This window comes from Pteronotus mesoamericanus, unplaced genomic scaffold (genome assembly GCF_021234165.1).
Source record: "Pteronotus mesoamericanus isolate MK-2021 breed Mesoamerican mustached bat unplaced genomic scaffold, CSHL_Meso_final contig_2, whole genome shotgun sequence".
NCBI lineage: Eukaryota > Metazoa > Chordata > Mammalia > Chiroptera > Mormoopidae > Pteronotus > Pteronotus mesoamericanus.
The window spans coordinates 19,799,420-19,820,528 of record NW_026555084.1 but is presented as its reverse complement, the minus strand read 5'-3'; positions in this window follow the sequence as shown (position 1 = coordinate 19,820,528).

Genomic DNA, 21,109 nt, shown 5'->3' with positions numbered 1-21,109 from the left:
TTTTTATTGACCTGTTTATAAAATATAATGTTTCCTTTAATTATGAAAGCATTAGTAATTCTTATAACTTTTTCACCAAGAGAAATCCTGGATGCTTTCGTATTCCATTATTTTCATATAATATTTCAGTTTTTGCAGATACCTGGATATCTCAATTCCAGGTAGGTATTACACTTTATTAGATTTGTTTTTACATTGAATTACTTAATGTGTTAATAAAGAAGCAAATATAGTTCTATTCTACACTTTTTTTATTTTTTGATAACTATTCAATATAATTGGTTCCCTTGTAATTATTTTATGCTTTTAACAATTGTGTTCTATGGTGGGGTCCATGGACTTTACCAAAGGCTCCCACTGTACAGGAAGTTTGGGCCCCTGCGAAGAGGTCTCACTTCTGAGAAAGAAAAGTAGTTATGCTTTATGACCACAAGTTGATTCTGAAAAAAAAATATAACAGTTTGGGTTAATGCAAAAACCAAATGTACTCTCAAAGGATAAAGCTATGAGACCCTTAGAAATACTTTTGAAAAAGTTCCAACAAAATGATCAGATCTTTTAGTGTATCTCATCTTCTAACATACAAATAATCCATTCATTTCATAAATGTTTATCGAGGGTCCATTACGTACCATGCACTGTTGTAAATACAGAGTAAAGTGCAGTGAGCAGGATGCACATGGTACCTGCCCTGATGGAGCTGAGGTTACAATGGAGGGAATCAGCCACAAAATGTTAAATAAATTAATCAGACAGCCTTAGATATTTATACGCGCTGTCACGAAAGTAAAGCAGGACACTATCCTAATCCAGAGCACGAGAAAGAATAATATGGTAACAAAGTGCTTGGTTCTGGCATTACACTCTCAGGTCAAATCCTGGCTCCTGCCCCACTGGCTCTTTGACCTTGATCCAGCAGCACAATGGCTCTAATCCTCAGTTTTTTATTTTTTGTAAAATGGGCATATTAACATTACTGATCTCAAAGTGTTGTTTTAAAGAACCTGGCCAGTCTTAACGTATTCCTAAGATCCAAGCACAGAATTTTGAAGATTCTAATACATTTTCTTAGCGACGTTTTCTTGGCATTGTAAGAAAGAGCTATTTAGATTAGAGTCTAAGCCTTCTGCTATTCTTATCCTAATTCACCCAACAGCACAGATTGAAATTAAAGCGAGAGAAGAGCTCAAAACCGCCGCTGTTCTTTACCATATCTTATGAGAACACAGAGCTTGGGCAGCTGAGAAAAGTGAATAAGGGAGAATGTCTCAAGAGCTGACAAAGAAGGATGGGTCACATTTCTGACAGGCAGAGATATTTCTAAGAAATAGTGTATTTGGCAGATAATAATCTCAAGAAGGGGAGAGATGGGGTCTATGGTAAAGGGAGCTTGTTCTGTTCAGCATTTATTCAGAGTGAGCAAGACTGACGAGCTCCCTCTATCATGGAGCCTGCACTCTACTGGGGAAGACAGACAATAAACAGGTACACAAACATCTGGCTATTTGTGAGTAAATAAAGACCGTTTCAGGCAGCAACACTCACTCTGAAGCGAAGAAGCAGGGTGATGGGATGGACAACGACTGTATAAGGAGTTTGGAGGAATTTGTGTTTTAAAAGATCACTTTGGCTTCCGTGTGGAAAATGTGTCGGGTGAAGAGGAGAACAGAAGCAGGGAGACCTCCGTGAGCAGGTTTCTCTGGCGGACCTGGTGAGAGACGATGGTGGCTTGGGCCACAGTGGCGAAGAGGAGGGTGGGAGATGCAGGTGGACAGATGAGTCAGCTGAAACAGGAAAGGCAGGCACCAGGGCAAACACAACAAAAGGTAACAGAATGGGCGCTTAGAGCAGAAAGAACACTCTGGATTATTCTGGTCCAACCCCTTAATTTCTACAGATGAAGAAACCACAGCCCAGGAGGCGGAAGTGGCTTGGCCATCGTCTCAGAAGCACGGCCAGTCTCTGAGCCCCCTGACCTCACATCCTCCTACCACACTGCACTGGAAACCCTGGCCTGGAGGAGGAGCAAGCACACAAAGAGGAAAAGGACAAGAAAAGGGAGGGCGTGTAGAAGAGGAAGAAGAGAGAGGGAAAGACTCAGTGAAGGGTCAAAGGCAACACGATGGTATGGAAAGAAATGGCAGCAGGTGAACTGAAGGGTGGGGACAGGCAAGGGAGGAAAGCATAGGGGAGGGCGGGGACATGGTTGCTGGGATTATTTAGGGCTCAGGGTTTCCAGTTGAGGTTTGGGTTAATAGACCATCGCCTGGCTCACCACAGATGTCGGGGCACCAGCAGCAGCAGTTGGAGCAGCTGCTAGCACCACCTGAGCCACAGGAAAAACGGCAAGGGAAGTGCAGATGGGCAGGAAGTGGCTCTGGGTCGGAGCCAGGTTAGCCCAGATCACGCTGTTCTTGCCCACCTCTTGGGATGTTCAGAGCCTTCCCAAGAAAGCCCAGAGAACAGGCCCATTCTTTGTCAGCGTCATCAGCATCACCATGGTTGTAGTCATCACTGTCACTGTGCTACCATCTCTCTGGCTCAGGCAATGTGCTGGGGACTTTACATGCACTTCTATCTTTCATCCTCAAAAAACCCCGTAAGGGAAGTATACATTTCCTTGGTTCTTAGATAAAGAAATTAAGGCTTAAATGAGTCCCCTAACACTATCTCAGAGCCAGGAAGTGGCAAAAATCCCCTGTTATCATTTCTTTTTTCTCTTCTCTTCTCTTTTTTTCATTTCTTCTCAAAGAAAACGTGTTAAACAGACTTTGCCAGAGGTGCTGGGGAGGTGCACCGAAGAGCCTGTGCTTTCTCTCTTGCAGCAGCTGAAGACTGGTTGGCCTGGGGCTGATGGGGCTGGGCGAGCCTTTGCCCTTCCAACCTCCTGTCTGGTCCCCTCAGCCACCCCCTCCTCCAAACGGTTCAGTCCCAGTCACACAGGCAACTGACAGAACACAAACAACTATCTGCAGAGTTTTTACACTCTTTCATTGTTCAAAATGTATAACTATTGACCTTCTTTTCCTTCAAGGCCCTTTCAAATGTCACCCCTTCTATGAAGGTTTTATTTCTTGTGACAAAATAAATCCCCACCACTTGGTGCCCTTATAGTCTTGCATTTCAGTCTGGAGCACTTGCTTGCCGCCTTCATCGGAGCACGGGCCTCTGGAAGAGGGACACTGTTCTAATCATTTCTGTGTCCCTGAAAACCTAGAGCGGGACCTGGCGCAGCAGAAGCAGCCCATAAATGATAGCTAAACTGAAACTCAAAAAATGGGAAGGGCGTTCGCTGGGGGCCTTGTAAATGAGCTGTTTCCAACTTTATTTCCTTAACTCAGAAGCTCAAATGAAGGAAGAAGTTGTCAATTCCAGGAGCATAGCCTTATTATCTCTTCTATCGGTGAGAGAGTAAATAGGTGTGGGCTCCTTTTGGAAGGATAACTAATAAAAGTATTTTATAAGGATGTAAGTTATAAAACTGATCTGCTGTTATGTCCAAATTGTCACTCTGTAAGAAAAAAATAATAAATATATATGGATATTCTTTTTTATTTTAAACCTTTTAATTTCAGACTTTTGCTCCATGGATAACAGAAATGGGATGACCAATTGTAATATTGAAGAATAAGCACAGAATAACTAGTTTTAGAGGTAAATATTGTATGACATGTGATATTGATATACTTTTACATGTTACTATGAGTAACGTTATTGCAAATTCACTTTATTTCTGATTTGGTCTTTGTAGCTCCTGTTTTATTATTAACTGAAATTTCATAGATAGCATCATTCTCACTGACATGCACTGAAGATAAAAAATACACTGTATTTTTCTCATTTATCCTTGCCTTGTTCTTTATTAAAAATGTAGACATGAGCAAAATAAAAAAGAGACGGCAGTACTCATACTGAAATCACAATGTAGACACAAGACAATAATCCAGAACCACTACGCCTGCCGGTGCATCCATAGTGGGCGCTCACTCAGGCTCGGATGGCCAAGACAGGGCAATCTGCGGGCTGCGTGCCATTCCCAGCCGACCCCTCAAATTTGACCTCCTTTCTCTCACTCTGGATGTTGGGATACAAATAAGCAAGAATGATCTCATGACGGGGCAACTTTCAATCTTTTCCAGTTATACTTAAAAGCACTTGATTCACAAACTTCAGAAAGTTAACAAGTATTAGTATAATTAACTATTATTAGTAGTATAAGGCAAATCCTCTGGCCTCACTTACATGAGGCAAAAAATCAGGTCATATATATAAAAAATTGTATCTTTCAGATGCTGACTTTCTCAAAATGAATTTTTCCCCCCACTAGAAGTCTGCCTCCAAAGTGGCGCTTCATCTGTGCCCACAAACACCTATGGCTATTGCAGTTACCGTGGGGGCATCTACTAAGCTTTCTTCTCACGATCTAGCTCTGGTTTGTTGATAACGCCTGGTATCGGCTATCAAACCTCCCCGAAGATCTCTCGGCTTTGCAGCATGGATGGTGGCAACAATGCCAATGTTGCTGCTGTTTGCTACTGTTCCCAAAGCTGGAAATTTGCAGCTTGCCAGCATGGGCCGATTTTCACGAACAGAAGATGGTGACAGAGAACTGTCTTCTCCCTGACTCTGAACTATACTGTATTAGCTTCCTGTCACTGCTATAACAGATTATCACAAACTCAATGACTTAAACTAACAGAATTTATTATCTTATATTTCTGGAGGTCAGAAGTCCAGCAGGGGCCTTACTTGGCTAAAACCAAGCTGTCGGCAGTGCTACAGGTTTTTGTTTTGTTTTGTTTTTAGTCTCTAGAGACAATCCATTTCCTTGCTTTTTTCAGATTCTAGACACTGCCTTGGCTCACAGTCTCCTCTTCCATCTTCAAAGCCAACAAGGTTGAATCGCTCAAATCCTTCTCCTGTACCCATGTACCCCGGGGCTCTCCTCTTCTGCTTCCCTCTTCCACTTTCAAGGACCTTTTTGGTTACGTTAGGTCCACCCAATAATCCAAGATAATATTCCTATCTCAAAATCAACTGAGAGCAATCTTAATTCCATCTGGAACCTTAATTCCGCTTTACCAGGTAACCTGACCTAGTCGTAGACCCTCAGGACTATGACAGGGCATCTTCGGAGGTGCGGTCATTATTCTGCTTCCCACATACACTTTGGTACTTGAACTCCAAGTCAGAATTTTTCATGTCCAAAGTTTCTTGTGTCATTAACTAAGGTATTAAGGTATTACTATCATAATACAGTTACAGGAAATAAACATCATACTCAAATAAACTGTATTTCTATATATTTCTGACACACAATTGGAAAATAAACAATGTCATTTGCAACAGCATCCAAGAGCAGAGAGAGAAATTAATAAAGGATATGCAAAACTCTACACTAAAAGCTGTGAAATGGTGCTGAGAGAAATTAAAGACCTTTGAAAAAAGTGAAGTATACTATATTCACAGATTAGAAGACTCAATATTGTTAAGACAATAATATCCCCAAACTGACCTGTAGATTCATGCAATTCCAAAAAATTGCCAGCAGTATTTTTATTAGAAAGTAATAAGCTGATTCTAAAATGTGCAAAGGACACATTAGTCATTTAGGGCGAATATTAATTCAATTGAAAAAAATATTGAGACTCTTCTATGTTCCAACGGGTGTAACAAAAGAGAGGACAGCAGTACAATGAACTACGTAATGAGAGCGCTGTGGGTTCACATTCAGCTCTGTTACAAACAGCTTTCCCACCCTCAGCATTTCCCTCCTCAAAATCTCCCAAGGAGGGGTACGGAATAAAGGCTGGTGCAGCCTGGAAAGGCACCCAAGGAGGCTTGGATACAACTCCACCCCTCCTGCAACCCCCCACCAGCCACCTGGAATGAGCAGCATTGTTCTAAATGAATTTTTCAAGAGACACCGTGCCATTAGATTTGAAAGGGACCTTACAGGACATTATATTTAATTGAACTCCTCAAGTTTCAAAACAGAAAAGAGAGGTCTAAATGGGGTGGAAAGGCTTGCTCAAGATCATAAAGTCAAGGTGACTGCTACTTCTGATCACAGTCGGACCACAGCCCAGCCTTGCCGCCCAAACCCGAGTGTAAAGCCCTGACCCGTCACCAGCCGGCTGTGGAACTCGAGGGTGAGCCTCTGAAACCCAGATCTCTCACCCGAACGCCTGGGGAGGGAAAGAATATCTACTTTTTTCAGATATTTTGAGGAGCAACAAGAAAACTTCTAAAGAATTTGGCAAATCGCTTGGCACAAAGAAGGGGCTCAATTTTTTCTTTTCTCTTTCCCTCTGTTTTCTACACCTAGCTGATAGGCTCCAACATGTGCATCACTCAGAACTTCTGAAGACATGTTTAAATTAAAATATAGTTGACATACAACATTATATAGTTTCAGGTATACAATATTAGTTCTTTAATATTTATACACCTAATGAATTGGTTACCATGGTAAGTCTAGAAACCATCTGTCACTGCACAAAGTCCTTACAATATTATTGACTATATTCCATATGCTGCACATTACATCCCCATGACTTATTTATTTTGGAACTGAAAGTTTATGTATTTTTTATTCCCCTTCACCTTTTTTGCCCTTTCACCCATCCCCTTCCTCTCTGGCAACTACCAGTTTTTTTTTTCTTTATCTATGAATCTCTTTCTGTTTTTTTAGTTCATTTGTTTTTTGTTTTTTGTTTTTTTAGATTCCACTTATAGGTGAAATCCTATAGTATTTGTCCTTCTCTCCCTGACTTATTTCACTTAGTATAATATCCTTTAGATCCATCCTTTTTGTCACAAATGTCAAGATTTCACTTTTTTAATGACTGAGTGATATTTGGTGAGGATGTAGAGAAAAGAGAAGCTTCATGCACTGTTATTGGGACCGCATATTGGTGCAGCCACTATGGAAAACAGTACGAAGACTATTCCATAAATGAAAACCAGAAGTACCATATGACTCAGCAACTCTATCTCTGGGTACCTGTCCAAAGAAAATGAAAGCACTAATTCAAAAAGATGTGTGCATGCTTTGTTCATTGAAGCAGTATTTACAATAGCCAGTATATGGAAGCTACCTAAACGTCTATCAATGGATAGATAAAAAAGATGTGGCACATGTATACAATGGAATATAAGCCATAGAAAAGATGAAATCTTGCCAGTTAGAACTTTTGATGTAAATATTTAATAACAGAATTCTATTCAGGCTGACATAAGCAAAAGCATGGAATTTGTTATAAGGATGGGGGTATCCTGAGGACCCCAAAATCAAGAATGCAGCCAGGCTTCAGACAATCACTTGAACCATAAGTCTCTCTACCTTCATTTCTCTCTTTCTCTTCCCCTTTCCAACTTCCCTTCCCTTCCCTTCCCTTCCCTGCCCTTCCCTGCCCTTTCTTGGAAATCCTCTCTTCCTGGGAAAGAGAATTTGGTTGGCCAGGGGCAGAAAAGGGCCAGTAGAGCCACACAACATAAAGCAACTGCCTGGGAGTCATCACTCAAGGTGAAAAGAGAAGTTATAGGGTCATGTGAGTTGGGCAGAGGCCCCTAGAAATCTCCACCCATGTGCGGGCAGCTTGTTGGATGATCTCTGCAAGGAATCCTTGCCCATATTGGAAAGGCTTCCAGCTTAACACACAGCTCAGAAAGGGGTCACAGTGTCTGTGGCCCCTGCCTCAGTGCAGAGGCTTCGGATTTAGAATTCACCCATTTCCAAAGCTCCCTGTTGATGTGTTAAATACTCACAGTCGTGGCCACAGAACAAGTTTTCTCAGTATCTTCCCTTGATTTAGTCATGAGGAGAGTGAGAGCAGATATTCTTGCCCTTAAAACCTGGGCTTATGGAAACAGTTTCTCAGAGAATCATCTTGTTTCAGATAGTCTTGGCTCTAAAATAAGAGGCCTCTTTCATGGAGTTGCTGTGAAAAGCTGCCATGAAATATACTATGTCAGCAAAAATATTTGCTTCGTGTTTTTCTGCTGTTCAACAGTCCTTCTCAGAACCCAGCGACCCTCCATCTCCGCAGCGTGGTTTTCTGTCTGTATCCATGGCTGCCTTTCTCATGAATGAATTATATGGGAGCTAATTATAGAAAATCAGATTTTTTTTTTTGCAGGACTTAACATAGTCCTTTATTGGCAAAACAAATCACCCCTCTAAGTTTCAGATTTCATTAATTTTCTCCTTAATTAAAACCACTGATTTTAGTGGAAAATTAAATAAACAACATACTCATCTAATGGATGTCAGCTTATCCTGTGCAAATACTGAAGAGTCATGCATTACTACAAGCACTGCCTGAGGTTGTCAGGGGGAAAAAAACCCAACGCAAGTCTCCTTTACCCACGAGTGTGCCGTGGATTTGGCTAATGCTAAGCAGAAACTATTGCTCAGAAGTTCCAAGGTCAATTCTCACCTAGGCCATTCTTTTCCATAGGCTCTCTGCATGTTTGAAAAAATATGCAGTTGATCAAAGCTGAAAATTTTGTGTATCTAAGACACAGGTCTTTCCCCACTTGTGGATATTGACAGTGTTGCAGTCTAGCTCGGAATCCAGAATCTGTATGCGGATGAGTGGGGATGAAGAGCTGAATGTGAGTTAATCCAGGAAGTAGGACACATGCCCAAGGCCTTTGCACGGTGAAGCCCACATGTGAGCTTATGTGTGTCTCTCACCTTTCCACAGCGGATCGGCCCACCGTGCTCTGTGAATTAGCTGCTTATTTGGTAGCTTCCTTTCCTTTCTGTTAGCTTCTCCTCTGAGAAGCATTTGGAATGTTATCAAAGAGGAAAGTGACTCCAAGCAAACTCACATTAAGACATGAGTTAATCACGGCTGTTAAGCACAGACCCCTCCTTCCCAACACACTACCGAAAATGAGCAGTTAAAATGTTTGTGTAGAGTAAAATGGTAGTTGTCATATTACATCCACCTTTTTTCCCTGATGTGCAAACCTTTACATTTAGGAACTTGACCTTGAGAAATGTGTCCTGTAGGAATGTTTGCTTGAGTGTACCAGGATTTTTAATGTAACATTGTATCTATGTAACATTAACATAACAGTATGTAACAGTAATATAACATTGTATCTTTCAAGAAAAAAACTTGAAAACAAAGTTGTGTCCATTAGGGCAATGCTAACTGACTGTACACCCATGTGATGGAATACAAAGTGGCCAGTAAAAGGAATGGAGTCCAGCCATACGTTAGAACACAGGAAAATGTCCATAACACTGGTTAAATGAAAAAACCAACACAGTACCTATACTATAATTTAATTTTTCATAAAACATACATCTTTATGGAACTGTGTGTGTGTGTGTTATGCACACACATACCCATCCACAAGGACTCAAAAGGATATACACCAAACCATTAATAGCAAAAAGTAGGTCTTTCATGGATGGTAAAAGACAAACTGGCACGTTCTGATGTACACACTTTGATAATGTTTTACTTTCCTACCATTAGGAGAGATTATTTTATAATTAAAAAATAAATATGCCTGGGTACAGAGTTTCACTTTGCGAAGATGTAGAAGTTCTGGAGACGAATGGCAGTGGTGGCCTCGCAACACTGTAAATGTGCTTGATGTACTGGGCCGTGGGCTCGAAAATGGTGGAAATGGTGAAAGTCATGTTAGGAATATTTTATAATAGAAAATGGTGTCTTTCACAGGGGTATTTCCAGTACATAAGGAATGACAATGTGTGGCCTTAAAAACAAGGCTAGACCTGTTTGTAAGTTCCTCTGAACATGGTGCCAATGGATTATATGTGACAGGGTCCTATAGTGACAGACAGCATCCTTGAGAGGTTAAGACAAAGGTCCCTTCAGCTGTGAGCCTCACAAGAGGCTTCTCTTTGGTAAATTGGATATTTAGGGAAGTTCTTCACGATGCTGTATCACCATTACCACAATCCCCTCCCCCTTTCAGTAGTAACTTTTTTTGTGTTAAAACCAAGCCTGCCAAGAAAAATGTAATATGTTAACGCTTTTGCATACAGCTTCTTAAACTCATTTTATCTTATTAGACATGCACTAAAATTCCTTGGGTCCCTATTACATTTTCTGAGCATTTAACTCTATGGAATTATAACTTTCAGTCTTAGGCATACCATATTCGACACAAGAAACAGTTTTCATTATTAGCATTTATAAAATAGAAAGAAATAAGGGTCCAAGGCCAGCTTATACTTCTACTATCAAGGAGAGTCTTTAGTTTTAAGTGACTCAATCAATCACATATTTTGAGTGCCCACCGGGTGAGCTAGGTAGGACATGCAAAGAAGCACAATACAAGTGTCTAAACTTAGGGTGCTTACACCTGTAAAGGAAGCAAATAATACACAGAGAACTGAAATGAACTGAATTGAATTGAACTAGACTGGACTGGATTGGATTAGACTGGATTGGATCAGAGTGGATTAGACTGAATTGGATTCTTTTTGATTTAATACAACTAACACCCACTAAGATACCCCACTGGGTAAGGTAGTATGGGTTTGAAGAAGAGAATAAAAATACTAATAAAATATGTTTCCTCTCCTGCAAGATTCACAACTGAGGAAACAGCAGGGATGAACGAAGTGAGATGCAAGTCATGCTGTAATCATTACATAATGTAAGTTACACACTTAAATGGTGAAGAGGGCTGAACTCATACTATCTGCGGCAATCACGGTAACCTTTATAAAAGACTGAACGCAGGAACAGAAGGGAAGGGCTGGGGGGAAGGGTTATGCAGGTTGAGGGAACAGCTTGAGCAAAGGCCTGGAGGTGGGAATGTGCCCGAGTGTTCAGGAAACAGAGTGGTTCATTTCATCTAGAGCATAGCATCGGCGGGGTGAGGGGAGGAGCTCTCTGCATGAGATAAATTAGGGGAGGGCGATTGGGGCCAGAGCCTGGAGGCCCTGTGAGAAGTCAGAGAGTCCAAGGGCTTCAGAGGGTGAAGGGAACTGACTCAGTGCTCAACTAGTGGGGCCTTTCTCGCCAGGAGGCCAGTAGCTCTTGCCCCATCACCACATCGGCATGCAACTGTCCTTCCCCTTCCTGCTCAGCCCCCCGCTGGTCTGTTCCCGGCATGGCAGCCAGAGCGGTCTTTTGGAGACTGCCAATCAAATCATGTCACACTTCTGCCCAGAATCTTCCCTTTGTCTCCTTCAGTCTTTGAGTAAGTTCAAAATGTTAACATGACCTTGAGACAGTGCAGGGAAGGGCCCCATCTCTCTGGCCTTGTCTTGTACCAAGGTATCCTGTCTCTCCCATATGCTTCAATTCACCCCAACTGCTCCTCCCTGATCCTGGACTGCTCTGCAGTGTCTCTGTGCCAATTGCAAAGCTTGAAAAGAACAGGTGGTTGTTCCCCAGCTGTGAAATAAAGTAAGAAATGCAGATATGCATGCATGAGTGAATCACCTCTGCAAGATTCATCTCAAGTACCACTCATGCTTATCACAGAATAACTACAGGGGCAAGAGACTCCCTCTTCTGTCTGGAGATCAAAAGACAAATGGGCGCATGTGGGACATAATCTAAGTGTGGTCAGGAGGGTTTATAGCAGGAACAAGGGCATTTCTGAGTCGACTCCATGGCGTCCAGACTGGGCAAGAGAAATCAGGAAGAGGGATACGGCCTGAGAGCATAGCAGAAGCTGACGAGGTTCAAGGGATGGGGAGAGACCCATGCTCTGGTGAGACTGTGGTTTCAGAAGGATTCAGAAAGGTCAAGGTCACAGAAGAGATTACCTGCTGTGAAGGCAGGGCTGCCAGGTAGCTGGAGTGGGGAAAGGCAGAAGAATCTAGGTCAAGAAATTAATGGACCAAGAACTGAGGTCACCAGGCACAAGAGCTCACCGCTGGACCTTTCATGGTATGTATAATCCTAACTCCACAGTTTTTGCTAGTTTACTTGCTATTGTCTATCTTCCACTGCCCCAAACTAGAGTATAATCTCCTCAAGGGCAGGAAACAGGTACACTGCAATGTGTACCTACTGTCTCCCATAATAAGAGATGCTCATTAAATATTAGGACCCTAAATGAATGACTGAATGAATGAATGAATGCATGACTGCACCTCACTGTCATCCATTTTTTTTTTAATTTGAAGATGATTCTGTTTATAGCAGTTGTGTGATGTGGGTGAAAAACACTTGACATTGGAGAGTTGTGAAGACATAATTTTCCCAGCATGGCAGCCAGAGCGGTCTTATGACCAAAGCATAAGACCAAGCTGTTAAACTCTGCATCCTATACAATTGTTTATATTATTCTTTAGTTGTTTAATTTGTTCTCTATATTCTGAAAGTGTATATACTTGAAGGTCAAGACCCAAGTCTCATATAAAATTGCATTTCTATCCCCAGAGCATCCAGCAAATGCTGGAAAAAAATAATAAGCAGATGTACGGCAGCCATAAGGTGTTTTGTAGTTAAACATAATTTTATAGTTAGACTACTGGTGATTTTCATATCTTACTCAGTGTCCTCAACTGCAAAATGGGAACAAAAACCAGCTATAGCTTATAGAGTTGATGTAAAGTTCAAGTGGGATTTGTGTGTGTGTGTGTGTGTGTGTGTGTGTGTAACCACTTATCAGTGCCAGGTATGTAACACTCCATGCATGGTAGGTACAGATTAAAATATTTTTAAATCTGTTTATTGGACTGTGTAAGCTACAGTTGCATTTAGTTTGTCACTGTTTACAATGATGACACTCTTCTTCTTGCTACGTTGGCTTTAAGGAACGTTTCCTTCCCTGGTCTGCCTCAGCAGCGGTGCTTCCTGACCTTAGTGCTGCTCTTCTGCAGGACCTGGTTAGCCTGCGTGCTGCCTCTGGGGAGGCGGGCGGGGGCTCCCAACCTCAGGGGCTGACCTGGGTGTGCACAGCTCCATGCTGCCCTCTGGTGGTGGTGTGGTAGTCTGCCCCTCCCTGCACTGACTTTCCCAAGGTAGACAGCAAGATGCCAAAATGAACTATAGATGGAGCACCAATAAGGAGATTCCCTGGAGATTACAGGGTAGCAGTGAGGATTGCACTGTACCCCTTGTTTTGGGTGGCTCAGTTCCTTTTACCACCATGCTCCTACCTCCACCCAGTGCATGGCTATTAGATGTAGCCTGTACCAATGAAAAACTCAGCATCTTCGAAGGTGATAAAATCTTGGAGCTCAGATGAGGTAGTTCCAAGACTCTAAAAGGGCCAGTGCCCAGCCCACAATCACAGCTAAACTGTGATTTTGGCCTCTTAAGTTCTGTATGACAGCCACCTACCAGGTCATTTTCCTTCCCTAAGGAAGAAGTCAGGGTGCTCACTGTAAAATGCAATTTTTTTCCAGGAAGGCTTAGGCATTGCTGCAGCTGACATTAAACTAAATGGCCACTTTCATTTCTTCCCCTTCCCTCATCCTTCAATCCAATAAATAAGCAGACCCTTTGTTTTTCCATATTATATCCCTGTCCACTCTCCATTCACTCTCTCGCTTGCTTGGATAGCTACAGTTGTTTCCTAATGGCTCTTTCTGCTTTCTCCCTCCCTCTACCTCTTTCACAATCCCTCCTCCTTCCAAGAGCCAGAGTGAGCTGCAGTCAGATCACAGGTCAGTCCTATTTAAAACCCTTCTCTCTGCACTTAAAATAAACCAATGCTTCCCCATGGTCTACGTGTCCCTATGTGACTCCAACCTCATCGCCCACTTGGTTCTCCACATTCCATCCAGCCTGAGCCCTCTTCTATGACTCCACAGCCAGCCTTTGCCTTTGCACTTGCTGTTCTCTCTGCCTGGGATATTCTTCACTGTACTGTCCTGGTGGCTGGCTCTTCTTCCTTCATCTCAGCCTAGACGCAACTCGTAGATAGGCCTACAATGACCATCCTTACTAAACCAGCCTCTCTCCCACCATTCTCTTCTCATTTTCCTTGATCACATGTCCCTATTAGCTTTCTTCAAAACAGTAACTACTCTTTGCAATTATCTTCTTGTTTATTGAATGTCCTCCATTAGCATACAACTTCCAGGAGGGCAGAGATTTTATTTTCACATTGTTCTATTTTCAGTGTGTGGTACATAATAGATGCTCAAAAAAAAAAGTGTGGGATCTTTTTAAAAAGGAACAAACAAAGCAAAACAAAAAGATGCACAGAAACAAAGCCCGAAAGGATGGTTACCGGCAGAGAGGGGGTGGGAGGATAAGTGAAAAAGGTGGAGGGGAATATAGTCCATGATAATGTGATACGTTTGCAACAAACGATTACTAGATTTAGTGGAGTGATCCCATGGTAATGCATAAAAGTGTCAGATCACTATATTGTACACCTGAAAGTAATATAAATAATATAATATTTTAATACCAGCCATACTTAAATAATACATAAATAAATAAATAAGCAAATAAAGTGCTTGTTGCTAGGAAGAACAGCATTTTATATCTTATGGCCGGAACCCTTTCTCCAAACCTCAGCCATTCCCTCTGACTGAGTGAGTGTGTGTATACAGGGCATCTCCTTCTCCCCACAGCAAGCTCTGTGTGGATGTTTATAAATGCGTAGACCAAATTGTACTTACGTATCCAAAATCACATTTCTTCCTCCATGTAACTTACGATAATTCGTGAATTTGTATTCTTTCTCTTATTCATTGCTGTAAGTCATAGTAACAAGATCTGATAGTACTAAATGTCATCCCCATTACATTAATACAAACTTGATATTATGTTTATTTGGTAATGGTTTCTCCCTGAAACTAGACATTCAGGAATTATTTCCAAGAAAAATAATTGAATAGAGAAAGAGACTGCAGTTGCCATTAAAATTAAAACCAGAAATCCTTGTGTGTGTGTGTAATTCTTCTCTGGTTCCACCTCCAGCAATGATGGGAAACAGGTCCTTAAGGGTGAGTAATAGGGATGAGTGTTGCAAGAGTCAGATATAATGAACCAATATCTTTTGGAAATAAGAAAAAAAAAACCACCAAGCATCCCAGTAAAGAAATATGCAGACGCACATTGGTACATACACACAACATCATGTCTCCTTTTGACTCACTAACAATAACCTGATTACACAAGAGTGAAATTTCAGTCCAATCTGGCCCTCGCTGTAGAAGGTGCTGAATCACCTGCCTGGGGGAAGCTGCAGACATTTAGCACTTTCAAAGACAGCAGCGAGCTAACAGAATTACAGTCTGGCTCACTAAGCACGGAGCCCTTGGCTGGGCCAGCCTCTGCAGGCCTGCTTCCACAACTGACTCTCCTCCACGGTTTCCCTGTGTCTGTCCATCCTCCTCTACGGTGTGTGAAAGCTGGAGAGGAGGTAGCTGAGAGGGGAAGGAACGGGAACCAATGACTATCTCCTTGATTTGCTCATCTATTCTTTCTGTTTAGCCAATTAATTACACTAGGGTGTCATCCCCTGGGTCTTATTTTCCATTCAGAGTAAAAAGCATCTAGGTTGGCTTCCATGACTGTCAAATACTCTTTTTATTTTTTTTTTGGCCTTCAATTAATTTTTACCTTTTCACTTAAATATCTGTTGTTCGATACGTGAGAAATACATGCTCCCTAATTCCAGACTTGCATGCTTTAGGAAAACCTGTTGTAAACACACATTTGGGAGGGGATGAACAACGATGACAAGGCAAAGTTGGTAATCACATGACCTGACACGATGACTAATTCTTATTAAGAATTTGGAAGCATTTGTATCAAAAGACACATCAGGCAGGCTCAAAATGTTTGGTCAGATGACCTGACTTTCCTCATCAAGAATAATGGGTGATAGAAACTTCATTTGCTGGGGTCTGTTTGCTGAAGGGACAAATTTAAGAAGTAAGATGGGGTTCCGTTTCAGATGACAAAGCTCTAACAGGACTTCAGTTGGGGAATGAAGCTCAGGAGCCCTGGCCTCAGTAGGTCTCAGAGAACAGGCAGATGGGTCGATACACTCAGAAAAGCACCCATTTATCCATGAGGTTTCCTTCTCAGGCACATTTCACACAACAGCCTTGCAAATGCTTTCACCCCACAGCTCAACAATCTGAACCAGAGAGCGTTTCAGCAAAAATCAAGAATGACCAGCATTTTTTTTTTTTAAAAAAAAAGGCTAAATAGTGGAAAGAGCAGTGTGTGCGAGGAGTCAGACTTCTTAACAGTCTAACCACTCCTCCATCACGTATTACCTTGTAACTTGGGAGAAAGTCTTTAATCTGGCTAAACCTCCATTTCCTTTGTTACAAAATGTGGATAAATAATTTCTGCCTGACCCATCTCTGTATCTGGGTGGTTGGGAGATTCAAGTAAAAATGAGAGCTGCTTGAAAGTTATTTAAAAAAAAAAAACACTAAACGATGTAAGGTGTGATGAGTGTGGCCGGTGATCACGTTGATGACAGCCTGGCTGCTGGCTGGGTATGTGGAGGGGTGGGTACGGAAGCCTGCCCCAAACCTCATAAAGGAGCGGATGGAGAGAGCCGGACACCTCGTGACACCGGAGAACAAGCCAGGGGCTTCAGTCTCAGGGGCAACGCTTAGGTGGTACCCAAGCCAGAGGGAACAAGGGCCATTGAAGTGTCAACATAGTCGCCATGCCTCGTGCAGCAAGTGACAGCAGTGAAACGACGTGGCCCTCTGAATGCATCGGCGTGGAAGGCAATCAGCGATACAGAAGGGTGCGTGAGAATCTCAAGTCTACTCCTGATTATTTTTGTGGCCTTGGACAGGTAGCTTCACTTTTAATTTGTCATTTATTTTATTTTTTAAATTAACATACAGTGACATTTACTTTTTGGCGTATAGTTCCATGAAGTGTAACACACGTCTGGATTCACGAAGCCAGCAGTACAATTAGGACGGGGACGATTACGTTGGCACATGAACTGCACATGCTTCCCTTTGTGGTCACTCCCTCCCACCACCCACAATCCATGGGGACCACTGAGCTGCTCTCTGTTGCTAGAATTTTGTCTTTTCAAACACATCATATTCATGGAACTGAAGAGTAAGTAACCTTTGAAACTAGTGTATTTCACTCAGCATAATGCCTTTGCAAGTCTCTAAGGCATTGCCTATACTAATAGCAGTCCTTTCAGATACTGCTCCTTTTAAATATTTCCATTGTATGAGTGTGCCAAAATTTCTTTAGCCATTTATCTGTTGAAGAACATTTGGGTTGCTTTGAGTTTCTGGCAATTATGAATAGAGCTGCTATAAAAACATTTATGTACAGATTTTTGGGTGGATATATGTTTTCACTTCTCTAGATCAGGGGATGGTCACCTTTATCTGTATAAAGAGGGCCATGCAGTCTGTCACAACTAATGTGAAAGCAGCCATAGACAATAAGTAAAAGAATAACTATGGCTGTGTTCCAATAAAACTTTATTTAGAAAAGTTAGCAGTGTGCTTGACTTGCCCTGCTGGCCATAGTTTGCTGCACTCTGTTCTGTTATAAATACTCACGAGTGGGATCTCTGGCTTATATGATGAGTATATTTTTGACTTTTTAATAAGGTGCCAAGCTATTTTTCAGAGTAGCTGTGCTATTTTGTATTACTATTAGCAGTGTATGAGAGTTCTAGTTGTTCCACATCCGTACCAGCATTTAACATTGTCAGAGCCTTTAAATTCAGCTCTTCTAATAGGTGTGTAGAAGTATTGCATAATGGCATTAATTGGCATTTCCCTAATGGTCAGTGATGTTCAACGTCTTTTCATGTGCTTCTTGGCCATCCATATATTCTCTTTACTGAAGTGTCTGGTTAAGATCTGTTGAATTTTGAGATTTGTTCACATATTTGAATTTAATGTTTTTTGAATATTTTTTTGCACGTACTTTATCTCATTCTGTGTATTGTATTTCCACTCTAACAGTGTCTTTTGCAAATAAAAATTTCTAATATTGGTGAACTCCACGTTTTCTTTTATGCATAATGTTTTTGGTGATATTTCTAAGATCTCCTTGCCTAACCCTAGATCATAAAGATTTTCTCAAATGTTTTCTTCTGCAAGTTTTATAGCTCTATATTTTCTATTTAGATTTATGTAAATGGATCTATGATCTATGTTAAGTTTTTCATATAAACTGTAAGGTTTAGGTTCAGGTTTATTCACACACACACACACACACACACACACAAGAACAATTTATTGAAAAAAACTATTCTTTTTTTCCATTTAGTTGCCTTTGCATCTATGGCAAAAATGAACTGGCCAGTTGCAATGTAGTATCCTGAATTAGATTCTGGGACATAAAAAGGATATTAGTGGAAAAACTGTGGTGAAATCAAATAAAGTCTAGACTTTGGTTAATAACATTGTACCACTGTTAACTTCTTAGTTTTGCAAAAAGTGCCATGGAAATATAAGATGTTTACATTAGGGAAAACTGAAAAAAGACTATGTGAGAACTCTCTATAACCTTTGCAGCTTTTCTACAAATCTGTAATTTCAAAACAAGAAGCTTAAAAATAAATTGACCATATTTGTGTAGGCTCTCCATTCTGTTTTAATAATTTATGTGCCTATCCCTTCATCAATAACCCCACTACATTGATTACTGCGGTGGCTTCACTGTTACGGAAACATTGACAAACTTCCTTTTGTTTGTGGGTGTCCCCTGCAGACTAGGGGCTCTGCAAGGACAGCCACATGAGAAGGTCAGTTCTCATTTCCTACCGAGTCCCCAGGAGCCTGTCTGGTATGTGGCCAGCACTGAATAAATTCCTTTGTCAAATGAATTAAAGAATAGATCTTAGTGACGGACTGCATAAAGCACACCTGAATCTGTGCTGTGGTGTCCACGGGTCTGTCAAGCCACTGGGAATGTCAAGTAGAAAGCTAAGTGCAGGCGGCTGAGTCACTCTCAGGCAAGGTCGGGATCTGCACCTGTGAGTTTGCTGGGTTTGCTAGTTCTCATCCATCCTCCAATCCTTCTTCCCTGTCGTCTTTTCTACCCCATGGAGCATGAAACGTCACCACTGAGGGGTCCAGGCCATATTATGACAAGAGCCTAATGTGCCCACCCGGGAGATGCTGCAGGTGAAATGAGTCCAGACCATGGTCCATGTCCAGCAAGTGTTAGCCTTAACTACTGTTTTTAATCATTTAAAAAAAAAACAAATTTGAATATTTTACTTGACCCCCAAATTGGTTTATTCCTTCTTCCATACAATAGTTGACAGAATTTATAGCCCTCGTATTTTTCTAGGAGCTTCAGACAGAGCAGAGAATGGGGCACACATGATCCTGCCCTCAACATGTTATCTGAGTGAGCATTCCAGCCAGTTTACTCTACTGGTAGGACTTTAATATACTGTTAAGACTTTAGTCGATAGGGGTTATGCATTTTATTTAGAGGCAAAACTCACCTTTATAAGAAAGAAGGAAAGAAAGAAAGGAAAGAAAGAAAGAAAGAAAGAAAGAAAGAAAGAAAGAAAGAAAGAAAGAAAGAAAGAAAGAAAGAAAGAAAGGAAAGAAAGAAAGAAAGAAAGAAAGAAAGAAAGAAAGAAAGAAAGAAAGAAAGAAAGAAAGAAAGAAAGAAAGAAAGAAAGAAAGAAAGAAAGAAAGAAAGAGGGAGAAAGAAAGAAAAACTGTTCAGAACCTGACAAGGTAGATCTGTGCTAATTTTCAGAGCTGCCGTGATTGGCTTATGCCTTCCAAGTATGTGGGCAATATGAGAGAGTGAAAGGGCTACTTCTGGAAGGCCTGCTGAGGGGACCAAAGAGAAGTGGGTGTAGGTGGCCCTCAGAGCTCTTCCAACTCCAGGATGCTGATTGCTGGGGTTTTTGTTTCCCATTCCAATAAAATAAGCAGAGGGATTCAGGAATTCACACATACACACACCCCTACCAAGTATACTTCCTTAATGTAATTAATGACTTTGATTTTTATTTTCAATTCTCAACCAAAAAGGGTGGAGAAACGGGAATTCAGTGAATCTCTTACACCTGGGGAAAATTATTTTGAAGTCCCACTTCACGTAGCTTAAGGAGGTCCCCTTACTCAAAGATACTTTCTCATTCTGCATCAAATGAACTTTCCTATACCTGGGGCGTTGCTTTCATGTATACATTCCTCCACCTCCCTGATTGTCATTTAATAACTGGAAGAGGATCCTCGGTCTCCTCCTTAGGCAACAAGTCAGCACATCTGATCGCTGCCTTGTGTTATCCCCATTGGCTCGGAAGAAATGGAGTTAATGTCCTAGGCAGCTAATTAGACATTTTTTTCTTTAAATATGCCTTGCATTTTGAATACTTTGATCTCAGTTAAACTGCATCCTTAGCTAATTAACGGCAAAACAATGAAGCAACTGTGTTGGCTGTTGAAAATAAACAGTTTCTCAGCAAAGCCAACTCATTACATATGGGCAACCACGATCTTTGAAACCAATTTCCTGCAAAGACTAATAAGACAAACCGCTTTTTCTGAGTATCTGCCTCTGAGAGAGATCTCATTCTGTTTACAGAGATAAGATCTTCCCAGTGGAACATCCCTCTGATCCTGTACCCTCACAACAAACATCTACACCATTCCTGTGCACCAAATCAAAACAGTTGGCCTGTCTCATCAGCTCCAGCATCAGCAAATCCAATAAGCCTTGCCATTATCATGGATGTTTTAGTTTGCATAATTCACAAAATTTAAATAGAAGTCATTTTTTGGGGGGCAGGCACATTTTCACAGACAAGAACAGCAACCTTGGCAGCACTGTGCTAATATTTAGTAACGGTCTGCAACGGAGTATCACCAGCTTTGCACACATTTATCTTCTTTACACCACCACAGAGAAAAGCCTAACTTTAAATGCTAATAGTACTTCAAAGTTTTAAATTCAGCCTCCCTCACACTCAGCCACTCTTTTGGCTGGCTAAAGTTTAGTTCACAAAACACATTGGTCAAAGCTCCCTCTTTTCATTTCTAGGCATAGCTGAGGCAACTCTCACTGGCCAGAGATGATGGATAATATTTGCTTTGGTGTGAGGATATTTATATCAGGTCCAGTCACAATTCTGAAAAACAAGTTAACTGGAAAGAATGACCGTGTATAGGACAAAGCTCCATTAAAAAAGGGAAAAACCCTGCTGAACA